This window comes from Microcebus murinus, chromosome 11 (assembly GCF_040939455.1).
Source record: "Microcebus murinus isolate Inina chromosome 11, M.murinus_Inina_mat1.0, whole genome shotgun sequence".
NCBI lineage: Eukaryota > Metazoa > Chordata > Mammalia > Primates > Cheirogaleidae > Microcebus > Microcebus murinus.
In genome coordinates, this window is record NC_134114.1 from 100,651,853 (window position 1) to 100,662,337 (window position 10,485).

A 10,485-nucleotide genomic window follows, 5' to 3' on the forward strand; every position below is an offset into this window, starting at 1 on the left:
AGACTTAGGTTTAGGCCAGGTGTCGTGACTACACATGTAATCTCAGCACTTTGGGAGGCTGAAGTATGAGGATTGCTTGAGGCCAGGAGTTGGAGACCAGCCTAGGCAACACAGTAAGACCTTGTCTCTACAACAAATTAAAAAAAAATAGCTGGTCATGGCAGCATACTCCTGTAGTCCCACCTAACTGAGAGGCTGAGGCAAGGTGAGCTGCTGTGATGACAGCACTGCTCTCCAGCCTGAAAGCCTGTGCAGCACAGTGAGACCTTGTCTCCTAAAAGAAAAAATACATAAGTTTGCCTCTCCTTTCTTCTTTTTTTTTTAATTTCAGAATATTACTAGGATAAAAAGTTTAGGTTACATATATCATCTTGGGCCCACCTGAGTCAGAGCTACAAGTGTGTCCATCCAACAGACAGTGCCCATCGCACCCATTAGATGTAAGTATACCCGTTCCCTCCCTGTTTCTGTAGCTGAGTAGAACTCCATGGTACATTTTATTAATCCACTCATGCATTAACGGGCACTTGGGTTGTTTTCACATCCTTACAATTGTGAATTGTGCTGCTATAAACATTCGAGTGCAGATATATTTTTTATAGATTGTCTTTTTTTTTTTTCCTTTGGGTAGGTACCCAGTAGTGGATGAAATGGTAGTTCTACTTTTAGCTATTTGAGGCATCGCCATATAACTTCCCATAGAAAACATTAGAAAACCTCTTATAGGCATTGGCCTAGGGAAAGAGTTTATGAAAAAGACCCCAAAGGCAATTACAGCAACAACAAAAATAAATAAACAGGACTTGATCAAATTTAAAAGCTTCTGCACAGCCAAGGAAACTATTATGAGAGCAAAGGGACAACCTACAGAATGGGAGGAAATATCGTCATGCTACACATCTGATAAAGGGCTGATAACAAGAATCTACATAGAACTCAGGAATATTAGCAAGAAAAAATCAAACAACGCCATTAAAAAGTGGGCAAAGGACAGGAAAAGAAACTTTTCAAAAGAAGACAGACTAATGGACAATAAACATATTAAAAAAATCTCTAATCATCAGGGAAATGCAAATAAAAACAATAATGAGATATCACTGAAGTCCAGCGAGAATGGCTTTTATCATAAAGTCCGAAAACAACAAATGCTGGCATGGACACGGAAAGATAGAACACTCGTACACTACTGGTGGGACTGCAAACTAGTGTATCCTCTGAAGTAATAGATTTTTTTCTGTGCACTTATACAAATAATATGTTACATGTGGAAAAGTAGAAACTTTTACCTCAACAGAATCATGCTATATATGCTTCTGAAATTTCTTTTTACTCTTGATAGGGTGACTTAGAAGTCTTTCCATTTCACAACATATAGATCTCATTTAACTACTGTAGGATCTTCTATAGAGGTATTTTAATTCATTCAGTATTTTAATCCATTCTCTTACTAAGTAACATTTAAGTTGTTACTAACTTTTTACTAATATAATCAATTTTATCTTTTGCATTAATTATATTCATTCACTAATATAGTCATTTATTGGATAATATAATCAATGAGTATCTTTATACATGTGTAGATATTTTTGTGAAGCAAATATATATATATATATATATATATATATATGTTGATTTTTTATGAAGCAGATTGCAAAATTGGACCTCTGTGGCCAAAATAATATCTACATCCTTTATTTCAATGCATAATTTGCAAAAAAACTGCCTAAATGTATACTGCAATCAATAATTTTGTTGAATTCCTGTAGCTAGTTCTCACATACCATCCTCACAATAGTCATTTTAATTTTTATGAATCCAAGAGATGAAATATATTGCTGTTTTCCTTTGGGTAGATGCCCAGGAATGGTATTGCTAAATCAAATGATAGTCCTACTTTTAGCTCTTTGAGGTAATCTCCATATTGCTTTCCACAGACATTGCACTAGTTTGCAGTCCCACCAGCAGTGTATGACTGTTCCTATCTCTCTGCATCCACACCGACAGTTATTTGTTTTGGGACTTTTTGGTAAAAGTCATTCTCACTGGAGTTAAGTGATATCTCATCTTGGTTTTGACTTGCATGTCCCTGATGATTGGAGATGTTGATTGAGTATTTTTTTCATATGCTTGTTGGCCATTAGTCTGTCTTCTTTTGAAAAGTTTTTTTCCTGTCCTTTGCCCACTCTTTAAAGATGTTGTTTGATTTTCTCTTGCTGATTTTCCTGAGTTCTATATAGATTATTGTTGTCAGTCCTTTATCAGATATGTAGTATGTGAATCTTTTCTTCCATTTTGTAGGTTGTCCCGTTTGCTCTCGTGATAATTTCCTTGGCTGTGCAGAAGCTTTTAAATTTGATCAGGTCCCATTTATTTATTTTCATTGTTACTGTGATTGCCTTTGGAGTCTTTTTCATGAATCTTTCCCTAGGCCTATGTCTATAAGAGTTTTTCCAACATTTTCATCTAGAATTCTTATAGTTTCACGCCTTAGGTTTAAGTCTGTTATCCACCGTGAGTCAACTTTTGTGAGAGGTGAAAGTTGCAGATCCTGTTTCAGTCTTCTACATGCGGCTACTGTATTTTCCCAACACCATTTATTGAATAAGTATTCTTTTCCCCAGTGTATTTTTTGTCTGCTTTTCCACAAAAATAGATGGCTATATGAGAATGGTTTTATATCTGGGTAAAAAGACATTTGCACTAGAATGTTTATAGCAGCACAATTCATAAAGATACAAAGATGTGGAAAGAGGTGCCCATCAGTGCATGAGTGGATTAATAAATAAAATGTAGTATATGTATAGCATGGAGTTATTTCTACTCAACCACAAAAAACAATGGTGATCTGGCACCTCTTGTATTGTTGTCGATAGAGCTGGAGCCCTTTCTACTAAGTGAAGTATCCTAAGAATGGAAGAAGCAGCACCACATATACTCACCATCAAATTGGTATTAATGGATCAACACCTCAGTGGACATATAGGAATAACATTTATTGGATGTCAGGCAGGTTGGGGGGGTAGGAGGGGATGGGTATATACAAACACAATGAGTGAGGTGTGCAATGTTTAGGGGATGATCGCTCTTGAGGCTCTGACTGGAGGGGGAAGGGGGCATTGGCAATATACATAACCTTAACACTTGTACCCCCATAATATGCTAAAATAAAAAAAATTCTATTAACTGATCAACACTCAAGTGCACATATAGGAGCAATGTTCATCAGGTGCTGGGCAGGTGGGAGGGGGAGGAGGGATGATATCCACACCTAATGGGTACAGTGCACAGCATGTGAGGGATGGACACGCTTGAAGTTCTGACTCAGGGGGTGCAAGGGCAATATACATAACCTAAATGTTTGTACCCTGTAATATGCTGAAATAAAAAATAAGTAAATAAATAACAGTTAAAAGAAAGAAATATATTGCTGTTCTAATTTGTATTTCCTTGATTCTAGTGAAGTAGAACATAATTTCATATGAATATTGACTGTGTTTCATTTTTAAATTGTTACTTAGAGCCTTTGTCCATTTTTAATTACATTATTTACCTTTCGCTTACTGATAATGCAGGCGTTATTTGTATATGATGAATATTAAACCTTAGTGCATTCTACATGTTACACCTATTATTTAATGTATAATTAATATAATCAAATCCTTTACATTTCTACTATATTAGTTGCTAGAGCTGCCACCACAAAGTATCACAAACTTAAGTAACAGAAATTTATTGTCTCAAAGTTCTGAAGGTTGGAAGTCTGAAATCAAGATATTGGCTGGCTTGGTTCTTTCTAAGGCCTCTTTCCTTGGCTTGCAGATGGCTGTCTTCACGTTCACATGGTGCTCTCTCTGTATCTTCTTAGTGCACTCCCTCTGTCCATATCTGTGTATACCTGTATCCCAATTTCTGCTTTTTATATGGACACAGCTCATATTGAATTACAGCCCACCCTAGTGGCCTGCTTTTAACTTGATTACCTCTGTAAAAACCCTATCTCCAGATAAGGTCACATTCTGGAGCACTGGGGCTTAGGCATTCAACATACGAATTTGGGGACACAATTCAACCCATAACACTCTCCCCTCTGTACTCCTCAAATTCATGTCCTTCAAATGCAAAATATATTCATTCCATTCCAACATCCTGAAAGTCTTAGCCAATGCCAGCATCAAGTGTAAGTTTAAAATCTCACCTAAAAATTATATAAATCAGGTATGAATGAGACTAGAGATATGATTCATCTGGAGGTAAAATTCTTGCCAGCTGTGAACTTGTGAAACCAGGTAATATATCTGCCTCCAAAATAGAATGGTGGCACAGGCATTGGATAGACATTCCTATTCCAGAAGGAAAAAAGGTATCACAGATCCCAATTAAGTCTAAAACCTAGCAGGAAAATTCCATTAGATTTTTAAGGCTTGAGAATAATCAATCTTCTTTGGCTTCATGCTCTGTTTCCCAAGCCCATTGGAGTGACAGGCCCACCATGGGGACAATCCCAGGCTCACCACAAGGAAAATCCTATCCCCTCCCCCTCAACCATAGGCAGTGGTGGCCGATCCACCTGAAACCAAGGAAGTGACCCTACCCTCTGGAACTAGGGAGAGATGGCCTCATGCACAGGCCTGTGTACTCCGGGCCATGGTGACAGTGGCAGCTGTGACAGCCTCAGAACCACCTTCCAGGCCATTGTTCTCTTTTCTTAAAGGCTCAGGCATGTTAACTGTGTTGGCCCATTTCCTCCCTGTAGGATTCTAGAAATTGGACAGCCTTCTTTCATTTGATCCCATCTCTGTTCCCTTCAGTCCAAGCTGGCAGCATTTCTGCTAGCATAAATTTCTCAAAAACCTGTTGGCTTCCCACGTAATTCACGGGAATCCAATCCATCAGACAATGGATGCTTTACAGATCTTTCCTGGATAACTCACCTCTATTCCTGGCTTCTGCTGAAATGATTGATTGGTTCAGTAAGTCACATGCCTAATCTCTTAGTAAAGAATTGTCCAGCCATACCTTTGATGTTCTTTACAGAATACACTTTCTCATTTTTTATAATACATACAGACTAATTTTTCAAATCTTCAAGTTCTAGTTCCTTTTTGTTTAACAATGTCTTATTCAATTTTTCTCACTAATCTCATGTTTTGCTATAAACAGTAAGAAAAATCCAGGCCACACCTTCAACATTTTGATTAGAATTCCCTGTATTCATCATTTACAAGTTCTTCTTTCCACAAAGCACTACAATACAAATGAGCCATGTTCACGTTATAAAAAGGATTGCCTTTCCTCACATTTCTAATCACATGCTCATTTCTGTTTGAGACCTCAGCAGAAGCATCTTTAACATTCATATCTTTGCCAACAGTCCCCTTAAGAAAATCTAGGTGTTCTTTTTTCTATAAGGTGGCTCAAAACACCTCCACCCTTTACCTATAACTCAATCCCAAGACCACTGCTAGATATTTAGATATTTATTATAGCACCTACCACTTTTTTTTTTAATCTACTAAAGAAGGTATTTTCAGATATCTTATAAATTTGGGTTGCTATAGTACTCTTTACATTTTTAAAAGAATTTTCTTAATGTTTGTAACCATTGACTGACTTGGTTAAGATCACTGCAACCAGGAAAAATCTTTGTTTCTATCAAACCACTGGTTTTGAACATACTCCTTTTGTGTGTGTGTGTGCCTCTTTCTTCATAGTTATTTGGTGAAAAAATTATATAGCTGACACACTTTCATTTTTTGTTTATTCATATATGCTTCTAGGTGATGGGGATACAAAAATGACCAAAGGGGAAAATCACTTCCTTCATGAGGCATGGTTTCTAGTGGGGTCAGGCAGACAAATGGATAAATAAAGAAATAAACACATAATGTCAAGTTATAATAAAGGATCTAAAAATAATAGAAGCAGGGCATGGATGGTGGTGGAAGGGCTGCTATATGACACAGAATATTTAGGAATAACTTTCTTTGATGAGGTCACATTTGAGCATTGATTTCAATGAAGTAATAGAGTATATCATAGGCTCTATGAAGAATGTTCCAAGCAAAGGAAACTGTGGGTATAAAAGCCCAAAAATAAAAGTGTTCTTGACTTTGTTTCATGAGCAGCAGGAAGGCTAGTGTTGGTTGGGGTGCAGTGAGGTCAGCTGTGGAGTGTGTGTTACGGCATTCGTTCAGACCATGCCTTCCTCGTGCAGTCCACAGAGCGCCTCACCAGGCATCCTTCTCAGACGCAGACTCCTTTCTCTTCAAGAATTGTTTTCTAATCAATATAAAATCTGCTGTAATTAAAGTTTAACACTTTGAATTCTATTTTATCTGATTTAACTATTATCATTACAGATTTTCTTTTCTTTGTTTATGACAGATTTTTATATCTATTTTCAACCACCTTACATCATTGTATTTGTTTGTTTATGCAAATAGTATATTAGTGGATTTAGATTATAATATTATGAAATTTGAGAATGTGAGCTTTCTTATTGATGGCTTTAAAATATTCTCATTATTTGTGTTTATTGATATTTGTTTTATTCCAACTATATTCTAGTTTTTTTTTATTTACAATAAAATATTTTTTCCATTTTTTCACTCCTGCCTGACATATTGTTATGATAGCATCTATTTCATTTCTCTATATTGTATTTTAAATGCTCAGAATTAGGAGCCTATTGTAAATGGTTGATTGAGACAGTGAGCTCCTGTGATGATGGGTTTGTTAATCATGACCTAAGGTTTCAGAAAGAACAGTGGAAAGAGAGGGAAAAAGCAGTGGACAATTAGGTCAGCCAGGCATAGCCTCCTCAGACAGAAAAGAAGAGGTTGCAAGTTTGTCAAGATGGCTTATGAGGCTTGATGTTTGGGGTTCCCTGAGTCATCTCAATACAACTGTATATCTCCATTCTAATTCTCAGGGTACCACTCTTTTCCAATTAGTGCTCTAATTGTCACATAAAAGCCCAGATTGTATTCAGGTTAACATTACATGATTCATCAATTTTAAATATCAAAAATATAATTAATATTTTAAGTTATTCAAGCACCATGAAAACAAGATGGGAAAATATTTTTGGTAAAGTCATAGAAAGTCCTTGGTGACGGGAGTTGGCCACCTCCAGTGCAAACAGGTCCCAAGGCAGGATTGTCACAAGGGATGTGGAAATAAGAAATAAATAAATGATATATTACAGATGGAGAAATGATTGAGACAGAGACAAAGAGCAGTTTAAAAGATGGGGGAGTCAAGGGTTCTCAGCTTCCCACAGACTGAGACCCCGAATGAAGTCCAACATCAGTATTTATTGGTACAGAAAATAGTTGTCTTTTGTTAGATAATTACGTATACAGTTCATTTTTTGAGGTTTCCAGGGGAACCTTACCTAATTCTGTCTACAAGAATAGACGGTTACACAATTTTTCAAAAATAAGCATGTTAAGCTCTAAGTTAGAAACAGACCTAACTGAGAATACAATGTATAAAATGAAAACACTGAGTCTGTGTACTACTCTAATCTACTTCTTCTAAACACAGAGACACGTAGTCAGGGGTGAAGCAGGAATAGCCTTGAAGTCTAGGATAGTTCCAGCTGCACGTTATCTGCTGGTCAGGCATTTTAATCAGCTTCTCTGCCAAGAGCCCCAACCGAGCTTCTGCCTTGCGAAAAACCTCAAGGCAATGGCCGGCAGCAAGAGAAGAAACGTTGCTTTGCAAACGTCCTCTGACAGTGCCCTTCTTTGCTGGAAGCAGCTTCTATTCTGTGAACTCATATGTCCACAGATTCCTTCAAGGCAAAGACCTGCAAAACCCCTGAAACTTCTCACATCTCAGTCTATTTCCCAACACTTGGTCCTTTTACTGTGATTTGGCCAGGATTGAGGACATTAAACTTATAAATATGGTTTTTAAACTTTCCAGTATAGATAGGAGTCTTATGTCCTTCATATTGTTCGTAAGCAGTGGCTTCAAGGTGTCAGAAGTCTTCCCTTCAGTCTATACTTTATTCTAGAGAATTACACTAGATAATTCAATTAACTATTTTATGCCTTCCAGTTATAGTTTGTAGAGTTGCATCCCCAAATACTAGTGAAATTCACGAATGTCAGATAAACAAGTGTTCATACTCATTTTTTTCAAATCCTGTTTTCTGTAACCACTGTTGGTCCCAATTACTATTGATCAATTTTTTAAATTTTAAATGACACAACCTACACTTGGTAGTTTAAACAAAATATAAATGCATTTGCAGACTCTCTATCACATCCCCACAATCAAGTTTGGGGACAATGTAAGGAGCAATATTGACAGCTGGGACACAGTCAAGTGAAGACTCAATGCTAGAACCCAAAGACACAGTCACTATAGTATATCTGTATATTCTGGGCACTTGATATTTAAACTTCCGCATGTTATCTCACTGTACCCTGTATTAGAATGCTTCTTCATATCATTCACTTTTGAATCAAGGTATCATAAGGGTGCATTTGAATGGTACACACTGTGTTACACCATTGAAGGGAGGCTGGAGAAGTGAGTTTTGGGGACATAAAATCAGGGACAAAATCTCCAAGCTTAGGAGAGATGTTAAGAAGGTTCTAGGCAGTCAAAAATGCATAATACTTGTCTCATATATATATCATTTTCTGGCACAAAATTAATTATTCAAAATTATATATTTTGATTATGAATTCCTTATAAAACTCTTCCCATTCTTAGCCCCTGAAGTTTTTACTGACTTTTTTTTTTTTTATGAAAGGGATGGGACAAAAATTAATTTTATCCATAAAGTTTTTCACCATCTTAATCACATTATTTGTTGCAGTAAGTATGCTTTCTTCTAAGGATATTCTTCTTGAAATCTTAAGACCCCCTGTATCCATTTTAAACTAGTCATTTTTTTGGGTTTACTGCCCCATTATCTTCATCAGATTTCTTCCATTTACTCTGTGGTTGAGCAATCCCGTTTCTTGGATTCCACGTATCTACTTTCCTGGATTTATTTTGTTTTATAGAGTACACTCTTGGTTATCTCAGAAAGAATACATGAGATGACAACATTCTGAGTTCTAAGCCTGAAAATGATTTCATTTTTCTCTTGTACTTGATTAAAAGTTTGGCTATATATAGAATTCTAGGCTCAAAATTATTTTCTCTCAGAGCTGTGAAGACATTGCTCCATTTTCTTCCAGCACTTAATTGCTAAAACATTGATTATGATTATAACTATATTGATTATGATAACTCTTCAGATTTATTTGGGGGCAAATTGTTAACATAACTAGGCAATAATAACATTGACTATCAGGCAATGATATTTTAGCTACAGAAATAGAATTTTACTGAATGTGAGGAGAAGTAAAGATAAATTTAAACTATACAACTCTTTTGTTAGCAAATGCAGTGAGTTCTCTCAAGGTGAGGATGCAAAAAAATGAAAACAGGAAAGTTGAATACTGATTTTCCACATTATTTACCATCTACAATATCATTGTCTTCCAACTTCTATTTTCATTCCAGATATAGCCGTCTCTCCTTCTTTGAGCAAAAAAATATTATTAGTAATACCTTCCATACTAAATATAGAATCCATTTCACTGTCAAGTAGGGCCAATGCTTAAGAATTCTGTATCATTCAGGATTCAATTAGAGAACTAGAACTAGTAAGATATATTTTATTATAAATACACATACATGCATACATATGCATCTTTGATACTGGTAATTGGCTTATAAGCAATCCAGAAGGCTGAATGAGCAGTCTTTTGAAAGCTGTGTCTCTATTTTTATATGGGAGCTTAAAGTCCATAGACAGGCAATCAGGAGGGGAAGAGCACAAGCATGAGCTGAAACCCCACCAGCAAGGAAAAACTGAAACTTGTTGCCTCCAACCTCAGTGAAAGGGTATGCTGCAGAAGCCTTTATCTTAGAGCTAAACACCCAACCGCCCCAAGAGTCAGAAAAACTAAACGAATCCAGAGAAGGTAGAACAAGTGCAGATCCAGATGCTGTTTCATGCCATTGAAATGAGACAGCAGATTAGCAACAACATGAGTCTTCTACAACATATCAGCTTCCTACCCTCTGTCTTCCAAAGCTTGCAGGAATGTCCTTTGTGGCCTACCCTAATTGGAAACATATAAGAAGGAGAATTCTGGGTAACGTAGTTTAACCTAGCCAAGTGACACTTTACAAAGCCATCCCAGTTCCCCAAAAATTGTAAAAAAATTGTTTTATCTTAAAATTGTATTCACCAAAACTAGAAAAAAAAATCCATAGTAATTCTCTTAGGAACTTCTGGTGGCCATCAATATGATCTCTCCATATATCTAACAGAATGAGTGAAGCTAAAATTAAATCTGGAGGTAATTGAGGGGTAAGATTTTTGTATGGATTTGTTTAATACTGGCTGATTAAATGTTTGTCAAAGAGAATCCTTTCTGTTTATACCAATAACTTTTGAATCATGCAACT